The sequence below is a fragment of the Passer domesticus genome, chromosome 5, assembly GCF_036417665.1.
Source record: "Passer domesticus isolate bPasDom1 chromosome 5, bPasDom1.hap1, whole genome shotgun sequence".
In the NCBI taxonomy this organism is placed as follows: domain Eukaryota; kingdom Metazoa; phylum Chordata; class Aves; order Passeriformes; family Passeridae; genus Passer; species Passer domesticus.
This window is the reverse complement of record NC_087478.1, coordinates 53476368-53497642: the sequence shown is the minus strand read 5'-3', so window position 1 is coordinate 53497642 and position 21275 is coordinate 53476368. Positions and strand designations below refer to the sequence as shown.

The 21275-nt window shown below is 43.7% G+C and overlaps 1 protein-coding gene across 15 annotated transcripts in view; it reads left to right on the top strand.

Annotated features, from left to right (window-relative positions):
• LOC135300752 (potassium voltage-gated channel subfamily A member 5-like) overlaps positions 1-21275 on the top strand; it is a 156428-nt gene that overhangs the window by 11563 nt on the left and 123590 nt on the right. Inside the window, exons 2-5 of one of the 15 annotated variants that reach the window (XM_064420528.1) lie at positions 9718-9803; positions 11303-11383; positions 11662-11786; positions 14276-14940. The exons of 5 other annotated variants lie outside the window; for them this stretch is intronic. The gene's annotated coding sequence lies outside the window, so the exon portion shown is untranslated. Of the gene's footprint in view, positions 1-1800; positions 1906-9717; positions 9804-10819; positions 11014-11302; positions 11384-11661; positions 11787-13303; positions 14941-15061; positions 15081-21275 lie in introns of those variants that run through there. 9 more of the 15 variants (XM_064420527.1, XM_064420525.1, XM_064420529.1 and 6 more) reach the window with 9 other exon arrangements.

Here is a 21275-nt window from a genome sequence, read left to right as displayed (position 1 = left end):
CCTCTCATTTGCAGAGAGCCCAGAGGCAGGAGCTAGTGTAACATACTTGGAATTTGTTTTCCTTTTTAGAAGGGGCTTGCATTTTGGGTAATTTTTTTTTTCCCGGGCTAATGTACGTCTGATGTCAGGCTCCCCAGATGAGAATGGTTAGACTGGAGTTGACATTTTTAGAAATATGTGCGAATGGAAAAATATCCTGGGAGTGCTGCCAATGACTGATTTTGTAAAGTCTTAGTCTCTCTTGGATAGGAACCATGAGCTGGGTACCTGTACTGAAAAAAAACCTTACTCATAAAGTGCCTTCTCAATTTAAAGAGAGGGCAGGAGTGAATTTCAATGTGCTGTGACTCAGCCAGGCACTATTCAATTCCCCTTTCTGATCAGATGACAAACAGCCAGTTAGCATCTTTCCCAAAGGGAGGTACAGAGACAGGAGAAGTTCCTGGCAAAAAATGGATTGTCCATGAAGTTGTGCAGAAAAATCTGCCTGATCTGTGGCTGTTGCTTCCAGTTTGGTAGTGACATGACTGGGACAAGACAGCTTAGAGCTGAGCTGGTTTGCAGCAAGCCAAACCTGCAGCTTTCTAATTCCCATTGAGCTGGTGGAATTTGGAGGATGAGTGCGGCCGATTCACGGTGCTGCGAATGTCAGCAGTTTTCATAGGCTTGGTGGGGGGCAGGCGTTTGCTGCCTCATCAGAGCAAATGCCTTGTTGGCAGGTGGCAGGCTCACACTGAGCAGGCAGGGGCTGGCACAGGCGCCAAGGCAGCGCAGGGCGGGCACTGAAGGGCGCAGCATCAGCTCGCTGCAGACAGACGGCTCCATCTCCAGCCAGGGCTGCAGGCAGCCCCCGCTGAGCTGCTGGCTCAGGATCTTGGTGGGAGCCTGGAGCTGCTGGCTCTGGGTCTCGGTGGGAGCCTGAAGCTGCTGCTCTCTGCTGAGGCCAGTGCTCAGGGAGCAGCTCCATGCTGAGCCTGCCCTGCTGCCCGGCAGGATCAGGATGTGCTGAGCCAGCCCTGACTGGGTGCTCCAGCGAGCCAGCACTGCTCTCCTCCAGCTTTGGTGGGCACATCAGCCATCCCAGGACAGTGGCAGGGTGCTTTTGTGCACACCATCCTTCTCCCATCCTGTCCTGGTTTAGGGCAAATTTGGGAGGAAACATCCAAAGGGGTTCCTCTAGAAAGCAAATTCAAGCAGCCCCTCACCCAAGCAGTTCGGGGAAAAATTTCCTTGGAGAAAAGTGGAAAAACCCTGTTTATTTAACAGGCAAAGCATTCACCAGGACAAAAAATTTGAACAACAATAAACCATAAAACGTCTTGCCAATCTGAAGAGATGACAAACTCAGACAGTCCCCTTGGTGGCTGCAGCTCGGCTCCCTCAGTCTCTGATCAGTCTCTCCAGTGCTGGAAATGTCACTGCCCAGGCCCGGCCTGGCGGGCCACAGGTGGAGCTGCCGGTGCTCTTCTGGGTGTTCAGTCCAGAGCAGATTTGAGCAGGCCCAAGAAAAAGAAAAACCACAGTCCAGGGAACTTCTCTGCCTCAGCTAGCTAAACACTAACTAAAAGCAAAGGAGAGCTCTGTCCTGCTGTCTGTCCATGCTGCACACAACACAGTGCAGGAGAAGGATGCAGGGGAGCAAGTGCAGTTCCTGAAAACAAACTGTGCACTTCTTCTCTCCCTGATTTGCTCTCGGAACCAGTCTAAAAGATGCAAAACTAATTTCTGGGCTAAAAAGACAAATGGGGATATGAGCATCATAAAGTCACTGCAGGACACATCCCTCTCTCTCTTCTGCAGGCTCAGCAGGCTCTGCTTCATCATCACCTCCCTGCTGATTCCCATACTCCAGGCTGAGTGGATGGGGCTGTGCCTGCTGCTCCTTATTCAACAGTTGTCTTCAAGGTATTTATCAACCACCTGGATGCAGGAGCTGAAGGCACCCTTCAGCAGGATTGCTGGTGATGCCAGTGTGTGCCATGGAGTCCATGTTCTGGCCCCAGCAGGGCTCTCAGGCTTGGCTTTTGTTGGGGATGGTTCCCCTCATAGGGGCACCATGGCTTAGTGGTGGCCTTAGCAGGAAGTTTAGGTACAGCTATTTTCACACACAGTTGGCTCTGTGGAGCACTGCAGAAATAAGTTTATATCAGCTCTGCAGACAGCAGTGGACTGAGCTGGGTTCAGTCTGGAGAAGGTTTTGGTGGATTTTTAGTTACTCTTTTGTTCATCAGTAGTTTTTGAACTTGTTAGTCATTTGCAACCAGCTTTGGCAAAAGAACACTGGCCTTGAAGAAGATAAGGTATCTTCTTTTTACAGCTTTTGGAAAGGTAGCTGGCTGCTTGGGGGAAAAAAAGACTGAAATTGAAATTGCTTCTCTTAGGCAAAAGCTGTGGCGTGCCCTGTTGCTCCATCAATGCAGGAGAGACCGTGATATGTTCACAGACTTTTCTGAAGTGCTACAAATTAGATGGGATTTACAGCAAGAAGCAGAGTTGTGCTTAGAAAAAAGGCAAACGGTGCCTTGTATCTGGAGGCAGAGTTCCTTCCTTCCTTCCTTCCTTCCTTCCTTCCTTCCTTCCTTCCTTCCTTCCTTCCTTCCTTCCTTCCTTCCTTCCTTCCTTCCTTCCTTCCTTCCTTCCTTCCTTCCTTCCTTCCTTCCTCCCTCCCTCCCTCCCTCCCTCCCTCCCTCCCTCCCTCCCTTTCTTCCTTCTGCCCCTCCCTCCCTCTTTTAAATGTTGAGGAAAGAAAGCCTTGTGCTTTAAGCTTGTGTCCTTTTCTGCTGCACTGCAGTGGTGAGCTTGGAGGGGCAGGAGGAAGAGAGGGAAGGCTTTACCAGGGAAGAGTTTACAAGGATGGATCCCTTTGTTTACATTCTTAGGCTGTGCTCATCATGGATTCTCTGGATGAGACCCTTCTAGCGATGCCATATAAAATGTGGCTCGTAGCCCTCATGTATTGGCTCTCTGTGAGCAGTGAAGCAGCTGGGTATTTTAAAAAGAAAATATAGGTGCATATATATTAGCAATGTGTGACTTCTGAAAGGAAAGTGCATCTCAGAGCTGCCCTTTGTCCTCAAAACTTTGGCCCCTGAAGGAAGTGTCACTTCCTGGTCCCTTATGGTGGGAGGGTTTGCTGTGCTTGAGGAAATAATACCAATTGCTGTAAGTATTTGCTTGGGGCTTTGAGCTGATGGCTTTTTACACCTTGGGCCTTGTTTCTTCAGGGCTGAAGTCTAGGGCCAGTCCTGTGCAGTTGTTTATCAGTGACCTGGATGCAGCAGTTGAACACACCATGTGAAATTTGCTGGGAGGCACTACTGACTTTCTACAGGGCCAGAAGGCCTTGAGAGCTTGGAGATTTGGTCTGTGAGCCATGAGGTGAAATGTAACAAAACAAATGCTGGATTCTGCACCTGGAACAGGGGAATGCTGGGCAATATACACTGGGCAAGGGGTGCTCAGACAGTTGGGCCCTTCCAACTGAAAATACTCTTATTTTTTGTTCTATTTTCTAAAGCAATGAATCACTCTGGAGAGAAGGGCAGTCATGCTTGATTGGTTCACACACAGGCAAATCTGGGTGAGGATCAGAGGCATTTGATGTGCTGCCATTGTTAAGAAAGGCTGCAGAATTTTGTCAGTGGTGGATTTCTGGTGAAATCTGTTCAAAACCAGTGATGAAATGCTCACCAGACCAGACAAAGGCAACACTTCTGACTTTATGCCATGCAAAGCACATGGTGTCTGTACCAAATCAGTGGGGAAGAGGAAGAGCATCCTGTTTGTAGTCTGATTTTTACATTATTCTTACAATGCTGTGCTGACTCATGACTGTTGAACGCTCAGCCTGTGTTGAACATTCACCCTCTCTCAAAAAGCAACCTGATTTTAAAAGGTAGGAACTTCTGCAGAAGAGAGGCAGAGGCTCAAACATCCTTACCTTGAAGTCCGTCATGGCTTCCAGGTTTAGAAAAATCTTCAGTGAAAGCCATGTATGTGTTTTATTTTCCCTTTATGTTCTTTTACCATGGTAAAATAAGTGTAGCAGCCTGCTGCAAAACAAATGGAATGTAATCTGCCATTTTTTTCTCTTGACCATTTTGAAATAGTCTGTTCAAATAGCTAAAGAATGGCATGCAGGCAGTTTGTGAAATCATTTTGCATGAAGGGATTTCAAAAAGCTTCCCCAAAAGCTACCTACAAGTTATTAACTCACATTTGGGGACCATCTGCCCAGTGGCTTTTCAAAATAATGCTATAAGCACACAGGCTAAAAGCAAGAAATTTCTTACAAAAGCATATCTTCCAGAATAAAATTTTTAAAAAAGGAAAAAAATACAAAATTAAAAAAAAAAAAAAAAAAGAAAAGGCAAAATCTACCATAACTGAACCTTACCTTCTGTTATATGCTAGGTGATTAATCAAATTTGGGAACAGAAGTGTATCTGGGACCTATTTTGCTCCTGCTACATTTGTTTGGGGAAAATGCAGTGCATGTAAAAGGGGCATTACTATGGCTCTTCAGATTTTACAGGGAAGAATTTAGAGCAGTTTTTCTTCTCTGGAGAATGACCAGAGATTGGAGAGGTTTTTTTCTAAATCAGTAAGGCTTTACCTACATGGGAACACTTGGGAAGCATAATCTGAATGGGAATCAGAAAAATATACTTCTTAATTACAATGGCTCAAATTGTTGCACACACCTTTGTGGAAAATCGCATCTGGAATAAGGGTAGGCCTGATTTATGTGTAACTGAGTCCACTTTGGAATACTAAAACAAATTTAATCTCTATTATTTTAAAGAAGAATGGCTGTGCAGGGACTAACCAGGACAAACATGGCTTTTTCCTCAGTAGACAGTCCCCATTTTTAAAAGTCATCTCAGAATTCAGGGAGGACACTGGAGTCATTGCAAACAGACATGCCATCTCCATAATTTGTTGTCCACAAAGGGAACACTTCAACAAGGTGCTGAGCAACATTTTTTTGATGTGCTGCATTCCTTTTATCACCTGTGGGTGTTGAGGGCCATCAGTATCACCCATGGTGAAGTACAGGTGGCATTGAGGGTGACCTGTGCTGCTCAAACACCACTTGTGTCATAGCTGTTACCAAATTTCATAGGCATTGAATAAAGAGTAACTTAATCCTAGAAGGGATGAAAAAACCTTTACCATTCATAGCTGCAGAGTACTAACCCCAGGGATCAATCCAGGATGGGAATAATAAATATCCATACAAAAAGGCTGAGAGAATTGGGGTTGTTCAGCCTGGAGAAGAGAAGGATTGGGGTGACCTCATTGTGGCCTTCCAGGACCTAAAGGGAGCCCACAGGAAAGATGGAGAGAGACTCTTGACAGGGCCTGGAGTGACAGGACAAGGGGGAATGGCTTCACATTGACAGAGAGCAGGTTTAGATTGGATATTGGGAAGAAATTGCTCCCTGTGAGGGTGGTGAGGCCCTGGCACAGGTTGCCCAGAGAAGCTGTGGCTGCCCCATCCCTGGAAGTGTTCAAGGCCAGGCTGGATGGGGTTTGGAGCAACCTGGGCTAGTGGAAGGTGTCCCTGCCCATGGCAGGAGGTTGGAACTGGATGATCTTTACCAATCCAAACCGTTCTGTGATTCTGTGACTGGAATTTGGGCCAGAGAGATGCCCACTCCACCCTTACTTGATTGAAATTGTGTTTCAACTCTGAAGACCTATTTTGCTGTAGAATTGAATGGATGTTTTGCAACTGGCTTCAGCAGAGAAAGGATGAAATAGCACTGGTGCTGATTTTGGTAAACTTTCCCACTGCTGGTTGGATGGAGCAGGGGCTTGTCTGAGCCCTGTTTTGAACTGGTGGCAAAAATCACTTTTGAAAAGGATCTGGATGAGGCAGTTATTCCCCACGGTCAGCCTGGAGCCTAAACTATGAATCAGTCTGTTTCTGTGGTCTCTTATATAAGTTATATGTCACTGTCAGTCCATACTGGGAAAAATGGAGCTGGAGAAGGTGGGAACAATTCTAGGCAAATGGGACTTTTGGACTTTGCTTAAGAAAACTTACCTGGGGGGTTGCAAGTGCTGAACTGATGTGTAAAGACCTTGTGTAGATTCACAGCATGCCAGATTAGTGCTTACTATTTGAAAAGATAGCTGGAATAGCAATCTATTCCATGTTTTTATTTTCTGTGATTTATAATCTGGATATTTCCTTAGTGTCCTGGCCCTTTGGAATCCAGTTCAGTTTGTGGCTTCTCTGATTACCTGTCACTAAGTTCCGTAGCCTAATTACATCTTTTGTTAGAAAGTAATTCCTTTTCCTGCTTTTAAATTTTCTGCTGTGGTTAATTCACACATCTCCTGTAAGGCTTCTTAGTCAGTTTTAAGCTCCAGCACCTAAAGCTGGATCCTAAAATGGGCTGATCCACAGATTACTGTAAAGATGATATTTTCACTTACACTCTCTTTTTCTCATGCTCCCTGTCAAGGTTACAGCTGTGACTGCACCCTTTGTAGTGAACTCAAGCCTTCACTTTGCAGGTAGTGAAACTCTTCACTGGTGGTCTCTCACAGGTGGAATTTAGAGCACTGACTCTAAGTGGTAGCAGCCAGGTCTCTTGAATATTCACTGTTGGTTAAGTTTTAGCCTGATTCAGATTTAAATTTGGGCTGGTTTCTTTTTAACCAGTATCACTATAAATACCCAGAATGTGTTTTTTCAGAACTCAGACAAAAGTTTAGATCTCTGTGATACATGAGGATTTTTTCTTACATGTTATGCAGCTGCAAGTTTTACTGGCCATTTTGCTGTATGTTCAGCCAGCTTTCTCCTCTTTCTCCGAAGAATCTCAACATTCCTTTTGTTCCAACTACTGTAAATGAATTATCATTTGTAGACTATTCTTCTGTCTTTCCAAAGAAAATGAAAATATTCAGTGGAACACAAGCACCAGGGAGCCTTGCCTGGTCTTCTCCCATGATTATACCAGGTGTGTCACTGACTGAGAAGGGGCATTCAGCCTTTCTTGAAGCAGGTGCAGGCTTCACAGGAACAAATCCCTTTCAGTACCTGAAGGGACAAAGATGGAGAGAAATTGTTTACAAATGTAGTGTCAGAACAAGGGGAAATGGCTTCACATTGACAGAGAACAGGTTTAGACTGGCTGTTAGGAAGAAATTGTTATCTGTGAGGTGGTGAGGCCCTGGCACAGTTGCCCACAGAAGTTGTGGCTGCTCCCATGCCCTTTCCTAAAGATCTTTTGTCCCTTTTCAGTTTGTGAATGGCCTGGTTCTTCCTACAGCCACCAGAGTCATTAACAGTATTGTCTCACCATGCTGCCCTGTTAATTCTGCCAGCCTGCGTGAGTCACAGCAACACCTCCCACAAGCTCTAGCAGCACCTGTGGAAGTCACACACTGTCAGACTCAACACTGCCTTGTGCCAGCCTAAATTTGCCTTTGTCATAGGCAAACCTGAACTGATGCTACATTTCATGAGGGCAGTGGCTGTTGTTTGAATAAAGCCTGTGTTTTTCTGATGGAAAGGTGCTCCAGGTCTACATTCCAAGTTCACAGAGCAAAAGTCTGTGCTCACAGAGCCTGTGTGGGAGCAGGAACAGAGGAGAGGCAATGCCACAGAAAGATTGCTCTAATACTGCTGAACATACCAAGGTTGGTCTAATTAAGCCAGAGGTGAAAGTGTTAATCTAGGCCTTGCCATGGCAGCCAAAGGGTGCACTTTAGGCATTTGCCAATATCTGACTCAAAACCAGTAAGTCACAGTCCTGACACAGTGGAAGACACTTGGTGTGGTGCGACTGACTTCACGGGGGTCACAACTGAGCTCAGGACTCAGTTTAGACATTTTGGACAGCACGGTTCAAGTGTAGGATACTGATCTCTGCCAAGAACTTAAAACTGAATGGAGCCACTACAGAATCAGGAAGTTCCTTAGGAAAGTTTGTTAGACTTGTCAGTATTGACACTGGATTTCAGATGTATATTTGCTTCATTACTCTTTTGATAAAACCCCTTAATAAGCAAGTCTTCTCTCCATCTGGTGCTGATCTGACTTAAAATACAGCAAGATTGGCAACTCCTTAATTTATGGACAGGATAAGTAGAAAATTTGCATAAATCAGTTAATACTAGAAAGTACAAAACTTGTAGGTTCTTGAAAAAGCAAACTGTGAACCTTTCCTCTTAGGACAGAAACTCTTTGTGAGATGAAGAAGTATCTCACACATTTCTCATGACAAAATATCGAGTGATATTTGGGTTTTTCAGATTCCTTTCCCATTAATTCTTGTTCCAAATATAGAACTATACTTGTCTTGAAACTGGTGACACTGTATTCAAGGCAGAATTCCCGCTGTTTAATGATGTGGTTTTATTTTTAAGGCTTTAATCTTACATCAATAATTTTAAGTGCTTTTCAGTGATGCTCCAAGCGAGGAACTACCATCCTTCTTTGTTGTTTTCAGTGCCAGATGACATTTTTATCCAATGATAGGTATCCATTTGCCATGAAGATTGAGTTCCAGGAATGCAATGTACAGATGTGAGGCAATTTTGATCACTGCTCTGTGGAAATTATCATTTTATTAGTTAGTTTACCCTCTGGATTGCAACTCCTGCTTCTGAATTACTAGAAGGAAATCATACTAGCTTTATTATTTTTTTTTCTGGAATATTAAAAATCTTGTTAAAAATTAACTACCCTGCTCTAGCTTGTAGGAACTGCAAGTTTCCGTCTGTGAGAGTGGCAAAGAGCTCACCTCCCATATGACTGAGGAAACCTTTGCCAGAGAACTCTGGATTGAATCAGGAATGTTTCCATGAAAAATGTAGCTTCCAAGCACCTAACAGCCTCCAGAAAAAACAGTTAATGGAGAAAGTCCCTTGCTTTTCTCTATTCCATTTGACAAAAGTGTCCCTGCACCTTCCTTTCCTTGTGTTTGGAGAAGAGTGGGAGGAAGTGCAGAGACCAGCTCCATGTGAATGGAAAGCTGCTCTTTGCAAGTAATTTCCTGACTCTTCTGAGTGATGGCTTTCAGAGAATCCTTAGGGCTGGAAGGGACCTCTGGAGCTCATCCAGTCCAACCCCCCTGCCCAGGCAGGGTCACCCAGAGCAGGTGACACAGGAACACACCCAGGCAGATTAGGAATGTCTCCAGAGGGGGAACTCCAGGCCCTCCCTGTGCAGCTGCTCCAGTCCTCTGCCAGCCTCAGTGGAAAGAAATTATTCCTCATGCTGAGGTGGAACTTCTTGTGTTTAGTTTATGGCCATTGCTCCCTGTCCTGTCATTAAGCACCACTGAGGAGAGCCTGGCACCATCCTCTTGACACCCTCTTTGAGATATTTTTATGTCCTTCCCTGACTTTCTGTGCACCTCAGGTGATGAGACAGAGCTGAGAAGTAAGATATGGAAAGGATTCCTCTAGATTCATAGAGTCCGCCTAGAACAACTGCAAAGACAGGTTCAGGACAGGGCCTTGCAGCTCAGGACAAACCTTACTCTAAAGAGCTGCCGACAGGTGTTTGATAACAAAAAACTTGTTTAACTCAGTAGTACCAAGGAGCCTCTCTGTTAAACAGAAAGCTTACAGCAGGACACTGCTGCATTAACAAGATTTTCTCTGGCTGCTCCAATTCCCCTTTAGCTTTCTCTCGCTCTCTCTCTCTCTCTTTTTTTTTTTTTTTCTTTTTAATCATCTTTCAAACTGCAGCAGCATTTGTTGTCCTGAGGTGTTGATTCCAGTGGAAGAGATTTTAGTGGAAGCTTCTCCTGCAGTGTGCACAGGCTTCATTTCAGGTCAGTAATCACATCCTCCTCAGCCTCTCTTGGGGCTCTCACATTGATTGACCTCCAGCTGGAGGAATTGTCTGAAAGGAAGGGCATGAATGTTGTGTTGAGGTCACATTTCTAGACTGAGGGTGGACTGAGGGAAGCTTCTGCCCTTTGGATTCGGGGGAGACCTGGCATTTGAATGTGGTGTGGTTGTGCAAGCTGTCAGCCTTCCAGCTTCATCATGCACATCTGCCCCCCCCCAGGCAGCCAGTTATGCTGGGGAGGGGACAAGAGAAGAGGGCAGTGGGTGGCTTGAGCTGGTGTTTGAGTTCTCAGCAACAAAGTCTGCTGGATGAGGCTGTGTCACCAACAAAAGGCTCATTGACTGTTCTGAGTCATCAGCAGCAGAACATGTGAAGGACTTGAGTTGATGTGAGGGGGTAGGAAGTCTGCCCCAGGAAAAATCTTGAGAACAAAACATCCATAGAAATAAAACATGCTTTATGTTTTCCAGTGTCTCTCCTGGACAGCCAGATGGGAGGAAAAAAAAAAAAAAAAAAAAAAAAAAAAAAAAAAAAAAAAAAAAAAAAAAAAAGGCAGGAGACCAGGGGATCTAAAAGCTTGTCAAGAAAGGGCTATTTGATATCCTTTGCTATGTTTTCTTGGGAAAGCTGGAATAACACTATGGATCACAAGTGATCATTCTGCTAAACTGACTCTAGAACCAAGCAGACACCTTCCTACCTTCTCAGCAAAAGAGGGCATTACTTTGGCTAGATAGAGTCAATGGTACTGGAGAGCCCATTGCTTCAGTACCTATGTGAGGGGAATCTTCTAGTGAGTAGAATTCTCACAGCTGAGTTATGATTTTATTCCCCTTTCCCCAGATAAATGCCTTTTTTTGGTAAATATTTGGTGGACAAGGCTTCTTTGGCACCTTTCAATAAAGTTCATTTTTGAAAGTGGCAGGGCAAAAGAGGAGGAAACATCTAGAGTGAGATTTATCTGTTATTTTCTGGTGTGAATATTTTTTTTTTAAGGGTGCTATGGTGTCCAGTTGCTGCATGAAGTACTCCCTCTAGCCTAGAGAATATTTGCTTGTTCACAATATTCTGTGCTCTTGACTTCTGACTGGTTTGGAAATGCCCTCAGGAATATGGAGATGGAAGTTAAGAGAGGGGGAAAGGAAGGAATTGGGATTTTTGAGCAGGGGCTGTTACCACTCCATAAGGAGGTAAGAGAAAATAATTATGCTTCCTCTGATCAGCCTCATTTCTGGGAGGAGGTAGAATTTAGGTTCCTAACTGGCCAACTCAGTGTTACTTCTGGATTTAAAGAGAAACCAGAGTCCGGGCACTTGGGGAACAGAATCCACTGGGAAGTGTGAGTGCAGGATTCTATAGCAGGAGACTGTACTGGGGTTTTGATATTCTGCATTTGGGATCACCGTAGCTATATGTGCAATTAGTAAGGATGTCAACATCTGATTCTTCCTGTGACCTGGCCTTCCCATCCCACATCAGGAGCTGTTTGGCCTCAGGAAGCATCAACCCTGCTTGTGTGGCATTGAGGACCATATCTCTGAAGTGATAACCAAAAAATGTGTAAGGAGCAGCTCTTTTACTCATCTTGAATTACATTCACCTGTCTCTCAAGAGCCCTTTCCCCCCTCACAGGTTGAGCCCTGCACTTTTACTAAAGGCTGGTGCAGTGCCAGCTTTCCATGAGATTGTCTGGAACTGGGACTTGCATCCAGACATGTCACTAAGGCTGTAAAAACAAGGAAGAACTGCAACCCTTACAATTGCTGAAGACAGTTTGCAACAGCCAGAGCAGGTGTGTGATAAACCAGTAAATTCTGCTGCATCTCTGTGTTTTCCAGAGTGACCTGGAGCTCAAGCAGGAGCGGTGTTCTCCAGACAGCTCTCCACGGCTTCCCTAACACACTAGTGAGCCACGAGACCGAGGCAGAAATTCCAGTGTGGGGAGGGTGTGAGTCATGAGATGGTGAGTGAAGGAAACAGCAGGATAAAAATAACAGAGCCCAGTGTGATGCAGAATATTAATCTCCTGCCCTGTGTTATCCTTGCTTGTATTACAGGCAGCACTCTGCTGTAGTGTAGATGCTCTGCTGCTCAAAACAGATCCCTCCGTGCTACTCAGAAAGATTATGGCTCAGGATGCCAGATTGCAGGGACTCCTAATACTCATGCCCTCAAGTTGGCTGAAAATTCTTAATCACGACATTCCTGCTGTAGAAAATACGTAATCAAAGAGCGTCAAAATACTACATTTGTATGTTTAATGTTTACATGAAAATGTAAATTTTAGTTCATTATATGTCAATTTCAGTTAGTTTGACATCAGCTGAAAAAACTTTTATCTATTCGAAATTTAAATGAGTGAAGTCCCTTTCATTTTCCAACCTTTTTTTAGCTCTCCTTCTTCCTTCAAAAGGAGAAAGAAAGGAGAAGAGCATGAAAATACCATGAAAAACCCACATAATACACAAGTTTGAGTCTAGCTAAATACACAAGTTTGAGTCTAGCTAATACAAATCAGTAGGGGGAAAAAGGTAGGAAAAGTAGAATTGGTAAAACAAAATTAAAAAAAAAAGCACCAAGTATTTTATTTTGAGATGTGAATCTCTCTTTTCTACTCAAATCTGCCATCATATATGATAGGCCTTGTTCCAAGATCACTCACAACAAAATCAGGATCCCTTCTAGGGAGCATTTCCAGCTCAGCCACTGTGAGGTTTCTAACCCACTCCCGTAGACATCTCCTCTAATCACTGGGCAATGATCTTCAGAGAGCTGGTGGGAGCTTAGGAAACCTCTTACTCTGGTATTTTTCAATGCAGCCAGGAATCTGGGCACCATAAAGACAGGAGGAGTTTTCCTTAACTTCAAAGGGTGCCAGCTCTGGCACTGAGGCTTCACTGCATATTAATACGTGGGGAGCTCTTCTGACAGAAACTGCCTTTGGCATTTCAGAGTAGGGAGAACTGTTTATTCAGTTCTCCCTGAACTCTCTCTCACTGAACACAGATTCACTTCAAAACCTTTCCAAAGGATTTCACTTTGCTGCTTTTTTTTTTTGTTTCCTTTTTTTTTTTAATGTACGTCACCTTTGGGCTTAAGTTCACCTTCAAGACTGTGTAAAGCTTTATCAAAACTGGGGAACAGCTTTCTGAGACAGGCAGGAAGGTGGCTGTGTGGTCCCCATGCTGCAGGATTCACAGGGTGAATGACCAGTATTTGTTGGGCTCACTCTCCTCTTTGCCCTTTCAGGTCTGCTTTATGAAGTGGAGTGTTTGCACACATGGTGAAAGAAGGCACTGTTCAATTGTGCTGGATTTAAGGATGGGGGTGTGTGTGTAAAATCATGTGGTTCAGGTGTGCAGTTATGGTCACAGTACTCCTTGCTCTCTTTCAGACCCCATTGAAACCAGCTTCTTTCATCCCAGTGAGCTGAAAAATCCCTTTTTTTTCTGCTTCTTTCTTTTCTATTTTGTCTTACAGAGGCTGCCTGAGAAGCTACTTGGGAATAACTTCTCTGGTTTTAAATATTCTTCTTAAGCAATCTCCTGTTATTTTTTACTTTTATATTTCCATGTATTTAACTTATTCCCGTATACCAAGTGTTTTTTATTTTCCAATGCATAAAGAAAGAAAGACTTATTTTGGAAGTTCTACAAAAATGGAAGTCATTGTAATAATGATTTGATGTCCTTGGAACGCACTTTATTTACTATTTGTTTTTATTAGGACATTGTTTGAACGTAACTTTAAGCCCAATAAGGTTCCAGGACTAATCTCCTGGGAGAGGATATTTATGGTCCATATTTTCAGAGAGGGAGATTGGAAGTAGAAAAAGGCTTAAGTATTTAGGCCTTGCTTCAGCTCTGAAGGCAGGGGAAATCTGCAAATGGTCACTTGACCAGCTGAAGGAGAGGGTGGCATGTGCAGATGCACAGCTCCAAGGAGCACTTGCATTCCACGTGTGCTCATTCCAAGCAGAAACATGGGCCTCAGATTGTGTGCATTACTGCAGGCGAACTGACCTATTTTTCTGGAGAGGAAAAATCTACCATAAAAATCTAATTTGCAAGGATTGTGGGAGTGGAAACAGGCCTGTTTGTTTTTGTTTTTGTTTTTTTTTTTCTCTAGGATATTTGGTTATGCAAACAAATTGATGAGGGAGAAACTTCCAGCGGGAAAACCACTGATGGTGCTCAGTGTCAATTAATTGTAACACTCTTGAAAGGAAAGTGAAATAATGGTGAATTTCTCAGAGAATCCGAGAGTCATAGAATGGTCTGGGTTGGAAAGGACCTTAACGACCCTCTAGTTCCAACTCCCTGCCATGGGAAAGGACACCTTCCACTTTGTTCTAAGCCATAATTTTGTGTCCAGTGTGGAGCCTAATGGTTTTTCCTCCTTAATTAATGCAGCTTTTTGCATGACACTGTCCTGATTACCTTTCTCCTGCAGACACTGACCATTAGGAAGACACTGTTGCAGAGTCTGAAACCAAACCAGCCTATTCCTTGTTCTCAAGTCCTCTTGGGTTAGAAGCTGATGAAAAACTTCCTTCTGGATAAATAACTGTGAGGTCCCCATCATCCCCAGAATTGGATTCCTTCACTGGGATTGCTGAAACAGTGGTCTGCTCCAAGGTTTCTCTCATAGAAGAATTGTTCAGCTTCACAACAGGAGTGAGAAAAGTTTAAATGCTTTGGGGCTCACTCCCAGGCACAAGACTTCATTACTTGAGCTTTTGTTTGGAAATAAATTGAGTTCTTGTCATAGATTGGGCATCTTATCCCGTGCTTCTTACATATCCAACTTTCTCATAATTCTGGAAGAAGATTCAAGTGTTTGTTCTTTTTCTTTTATTGGCACTTGTCTTTCTTTATTTTGTATTCTTGAGATGTGCTGCATCTCTGGAGTTTGTATTTCTACTTTTACCATAAAAATGTTGTACATACAAGTCTAGAATGCATCTGAAGATTAGTATAATTTTTCATGTGACTTTGACTTGAACATTTTTCTGTTTATGTTTATATTGCTATTTCAAATATGTGCATTACCTGTATTCTTTATGCCTGTTCCCCATCTGTAACTTAATAAAATAATGTCCCCATTCTTCAGAACCATATCCTGTGTGCGTGACAGTGATAACAGTTTCTGAATAATAGTGACTGATAATTTTAAATGTGCTAATCTATATTTATATGTTTCTATATCTGTATCTGTATCTCTATCTGTCTGTCACAGCCTGAAATTCTTCTGATATGGGATTTGAGATGGAGAAAAAATTACCAGGAAGTGGTAAGCTCAGCTCAGGAATAATTCTTCATAAGTCTCTTTGGACTTGAAAGGTAGATTTTCCTGCTCCATAAAGGTTTATGTTCTTTATTTCAGTTCTCATCCATGGCTAAATTTAGAACTGATATTACATGAATCAGTGGAGTGTCACCCATTTCACCAGGAATTTGTGTGAGGACGGTACTTCCCTGTGCAGCTCTTGGAACTGGATGCTGTAGGACCTGGCCCAGTCTTGTGAGAGTCCTTTAGGCAGATTCTCAGCTCACATGAACCTGCCTCATTTCCTGGACATTAGTGAAGCTCTTCTGGTTTTGCTCACTGAACACCTCAGAGTTTACCTGCATTTAAATACAACTTGTTTCTGTGAATCACAAACTTTTTAAAGGAATTTGGTTGGGTTTTTTGTTTTGGTTTTTGTTTTTTTCCTCTCTACTGAGGAAAAGGATACCAGGACCTGGGAGATCTGTGAGCTGATGGAAGCCTTAGCCCTTTAACTAGAGAACTTCTTCCTTGTCACGTGGATCTTCCCATTCCTGACTCCCCTGATTTTCTTTTGCTGGATAGATCCAGTGAGATGCTCAGTTGTGTGCTGAGGCATAGTCCTGACTGACATGAACAGATGCACAAATGGACTCAGGCTTTAATGAGGAGATTTCTGAGTCTGGAAACAGGCTTTGATCTTGGAGTGAACTAATCAAAATTCTCAGTCCTCTGAGCATTCATAGACATTAAAGTCCCTCAGAGCAAGGGCATGAAGCCATTCAGTGCCTCTCTTGCTTTGGGGAGATTCAGCTATTCAGCTTTTTTTGGCATTTTCTTTGGAAAAGACATTCAGTGCCAGTAGAAACTTGAGGCCATTGTACAATGCTGTCTTTTTATTACTGTAATATTCCATTGGGTCTCAAAGGTTTAGTGAAGTCAGTGGGAAATTTTCTATCCTTTTCAGTGTGTTGGGAACATGTCCTTGCTGCAAGTAAGACTCCACCAAATACAACTGTTTACAAAGCAAAAAGAGAAGGACATTTCCAGTCCTTGTCTGTTTAATGCCGTATGCCAAGCCTCTGTTTGGGATTTTAAATTGTACAAATTGCAAAATGTCCCATTTAAATAGAACAAAGGCTGAACCAACTCAAGCTGTGGGTTATTTACCACAGGGAACGGGCAATAGGACCTCCAGGGAGAAGCCTGAGCATTGTGAGTGGTGACAGTGGTGATGGGGACAGGTGGCTTGTCTGACTCACCTACACCTCCATCACCGAACTGAGTGGAGCTCTGTTTTCTCATGTCCCCCAGAATGACAGCTCCTGATTCCTCTTACATCCTGGAGGCATAGAATACACATCTAGACATCTCCAATCAGAAACAAGATATGTTTCTGTAAACAAACAGCTGGGGCTGGCTTATAATTAAGGTTTCTATTAATAAGGCATCTTCTTTAATTTAGGTGAGCTGCTGCTGCTGTTTTGCCAAAAGCATGTTCATTAATTTCTTTCCAGCTTCTCTGTCATTATTAGAGCATAGGAAGCAAGTCAATGGTTTAATATGCTTGAGTTTCAGACTAGGCTAATCAAATAATTTTTATTCTATTTATCAGCTTTTAATTTGCAATAAAAGATTAAACTTAGATGAAAATATATTCAACCTGAAAAGGGGATTTTGCTTAGAAGTTGACTGTCCTTAACCAGCACGTAGCTCTGTGCTCAAACTTTGTGCCTGTAGTTACAGGAAAAAAGGTCCAAGGTAAACACAACAGAAGCCTCCTAATGATAAGAAGAGTGATGGACTGAAATCCACTGAGGTGAAGGTGGTGCAAAGACCTGTCTGGGACAGGATTCTTAATCCCAGGATCCAGGTCCATGCCCTTGTGAGCATGTTTGCAGCAAAGGAACCTTGCAGACCATGTGCCTGCCATCAGCCTGATTCGGCTGCCAACACTGCTGAATGCCGAGTTCATTCATTATTATTGCTGGTTTTTCAGGAGGCAAGATGAGCAAAATCAACATCAATCTCCAACAGATGGGACTAGGGGAGGGCAGCTGCAGGCATTCGGTGCACTACATACGGCAGGCGAGCGCACGTGGAATCCTCTGCCCCCGGAGCTGCGGCGTTTCCGTTCCACGGGCAGCAGGAAAATACAATTATCTGAATTAACTGCCCACAAATCCCTGTGCTTTGTGCTGCCCGGGAACACTGAGCACAGAGGTGTCATTCCTCACGTGGCAGCGGTGGAAAAGCACATTCCTGCCTACGTGAGATGAGCAGGGACATTCCTGCGAGCCTCCTGCCTTTTTTTTTTTTTTTTTTTTTGTTTTGTTTTGTTTTTTCTTTTGTTCTTGGTAGCTCTTTCTGTTTTGTTTTTACCTTTCAGGCTGGCAAATGAGATTACAGAAAATAAAATGCAGAGGAAACGTGTAAACAAGATTACTAGGGCAAAACAGTGAATGTTTTGTGCCTCTCAGCACATTAACTGCACTGGGGGATGTGAGGCTGGGGCAGGGCTGGGAGCAGTTTTTGCCTGGGTACAGCAGATGCAGGCAGAAAATATTAATTATGTGCTCTGAGAGAACTGCTCTCACCCTGCTCAGAGTGCTGACAAACAGGGTGGGAAAGAAGCATTAAGAGTTCAACTTGTTAGGGGTATTTTTATGATTCTTTTGCCCCAAAACATCGTTTTGAAATCATGTTGAATTTCGACAAATTGCAAAGGATCTCAGCTGTCATTTTGCTGTCTCTCATGCCTGGACTTACACACTTGGCTCTGTGGAGAGGATACGAGAGCTGTCATAAGATGAGAAATCTGATAATGACCAAAAATATTTTGTGGGTGATAGAGAGGATATACTTTTAGTTGGATTCTTTGCTGCTGGTTTAAAATGCTGGAGGTTGTTGATACAAGCCCTGTCTGCCCAGTCTGTCTCAAGAGCTGTGAACTCTTACCTTTGAGAGTTCTGCATGAGGAAGGGGCCACAGGAGAAATAAAACTAGCTCATGTTAAAAAAAAAAAAAAAAAAAAAAAAAAAAAAAAACCCAAAAAACAAAACAAAAAAAACCCCCACAACAAAACAAACAAACAAACAAAACACGAAAAAAAACCCATAACCACATCACAACAAATCCTCCACCTTTCTGCTTGCTGGCAGAATCTCTGCTCCCTCCCACGCAGCCCCAGCTGGAGAGCCTTTACTTGCAGCAAAGCCGCTCTGATTGTGACAGTCCCTTTCCACTCACTGCTCCCTTTTCTTGCCCTCCTAGGGAGCAGCAGCTGCCACCACAGCCCCTCCTTTCTGCCTCCAAGGGGCTCCCCATTTATGTAATTTGCAGAAGGCAAAGGAAGAAAATACTGAATTGAGGCTAGACAGGGTCAGGGTGATCTTCCTAGCGGCAGAGATTAGCAGGTCCGGTGCTGCAGTGAGCATCCTGCTTCAGCTTCAGGTGGAGTCAAGTCTTTCACCCAGGCCCTGAACCTGCCTCACATACAAAGCCAAGGCAGAGGAGCTCTGTGCTCATGTCCTTCTGGGTTTAAAAGTGCCTTTCAGGCCAGAGTTGAACCTGGTATTTGGAGCCAGGCTAAGTTAATGTGTTAGGGAGAATGTGGCTGGGTGGGAGCTTTTTTGCACGTGACTGGCCAAAATCTGTCTCTTTGGCAGTGCCAGGATCCGTGCTGCTGCTGAGGGGTCACCTAGGGAGAGTGTCCCCTTATCCCCTCTCTGCCGACCAGGGGAAGGAAGGAATAAGTATTTTGAGCAACCTGGTCTGGTGGAAGGTGTTCCTGCTCAGGCCAGGGGGTTGGAATGAGGTGGTCTTTAAGGTCCCTTCCAACCCAAATCATTCTGTGACCTTATTAAACCATGCTTAATCCTGGCTGAGTCAAGGGCCAGTAGTTCCTGTCCTTAAAAAGCAAAGCTCAAAGCAGCTTTTGGGGTAGAAGGCACAAATTAATTTTCCTCTGCTCGCTCTGGGGTCTGCCCCATTCTTGCCCATCGATGAGATGGATGCCAGTGTGGAAGCTGGGAACAGAGGTGTGGTCCAGTAGCTAATGAGGTGTGAGTGGCTGCTTCCCTTCTTGCTCAGGAAGCACAGCAGAGTGCTCCTTTCTCAGTCGCAGGCCATCCTCCAGGACATCTGAAGAGGGATTCCAACACTCAGGGAAGAAGTGTCAGAGAGTGAGGAATGAGCACAGCAGCCTTTGGGGACTGAAGGGCCAGCAGCAGCCTTAGTGCAATTTGTGTGTTGGCTAAAGACTGTTTTATAAATGGAGCACAGCTATCATCCCTCAGCTGCTTGGAGGTTACAAACCTCTCTGGAGGATAACCAATCATTTGGATTGGCTTAAATAGGACAACTCACTGCAACAATGTGGAGCCAAGATACACATGTGAGCACCTCAGCAGAGAGCCACAAACAAGACTGAGGGGAAAGGGAATCCCATCTGTCAGTGAAGAATTTGCACAAAACCTCCTGATTGCTAGAATTCTATACCCTGGTATTCCATGAGTTTCACAGAATCATGAGGTGGCTTTGGTTGGAAGCTTTAAAGCCCATCCAGTTCCAACATCCTGCCATGGGGGACACTTTCCACTAAGTTGCTCAGAACCCCATCTAACCTGGCCTTGGACATTTCCTGGGATGGAGCAGCCATAGAAACATCTCTGGGTGAGTTTCTTTCACCTCTTTCTCTCATTGACCCTGCACAGCTCAGGCTGACAGGCAAATAGTGTGTAAGAGCAAACCCTTTCCTATCTGGTTACAGCTATTGCTACCTTTGCTCAGGTACACTTTGCTCTTAAGCTATGAGAATGATACACTAGAGAACAAAATTCTCCTTTCAGAGCCTTCCCCATGCCATTCTCCATGGTCTATTATGCGTCCCTGGGCCCCACTGGCACTGTCTGGCTATGCAGGTGAAGAGGTGGAGAACTCCCAGGCTCAGCGCCACACCCACAGGAATTTCTGGGTTGCTTTCCTTGATTTTTCCATTATTTTTATGCTTCATTACTGTGACAAAAAACCAGGCTGCTCCCAGCACATGTTTGTTAGGCACACATAGAGGGAAGAGTACAGATCTTTAAAAGTGAGGGACATGTTTTCCTCAGTAGCTTTTTTACCCTGTTTTGCCAAACTGGCATTCCCTGCTCAGCCTCATTTGGAAATTGTCACAAATAAAGCCCATACTGAAAACCTTCAAGTACAAATAACTATGAAGAGAATGAGTCCAAGAGTCCATAGCTATCCATACCTTTTCTTCACTTAAATTGGGGTTTTGCTAGGCAAGGTTTGATATTCTGGAAGAAAAAAAGCTCTAATATAAAATAATTTTAATTTTTTTCATAAGGTTATTTAAAGCACTTTGATACACCGGAATGCAGTGCAGAAAGGCAGCTTTTATCACTTACCTTTGATTATCTAACGGGTTTTCTGTGAGGAATATGAGCAAGAGCTAATGGGAAGAAGAAAGGGGCAGGCAACAGTTAGTGACAGTTTTTAAAACTCACAGCTGAGAAAATGTGAACAGCTAAAACTCTGACTTTCCTGGCTCTGTCCATATGAATTGCTGGTAAAACCTCCTTTCCCTGAGACGAACACTTAAGAACTCCATGGTGAGTTTTGCCGTTCTCTGTGTTTGCACTGGTATGAATCAGAATAAAAATTTCTCCTTGCAACTTACTCTATTCATGATATAAGATGGTTCTAAGAATAAAATCTAGCTAAGTATCTCTTGACCCACCCTCAAAAAAAAAAAAAATTCAGGCCTAGAAGGGTCTTTACATGTGGTTGTGTGGTGAAAGAATGTTCATCTTTTTTATGGTACCCATAATTTGAGGATAGGCACGAGGGGAAATCATCCTCTAGAGAGATATAGTCTAAGGAAAAGCAGAAACACTGTAAGAGAATGGATGGGACATGGAATAATAATAAATTCCTTTGCCATGGCTCCAGACCAAGAAGATGAGATTACTGATAAGCAGGTGAATCATGTCAAAATAAGGTAAGAATATTCTTTTGTTCTCCCCTTAGACGCAGGGAGTCCATTCTGAGGAAGGTGGATTGATTAAATGGAAGTTGTTTCCAGGCTACACAACCTCCCTTTCTCTGTGTACAAGTGAGCCACAAAGATCCATCTTAGCCAATAAATACACCAAATTCCTAAATGAATAGGCTACTA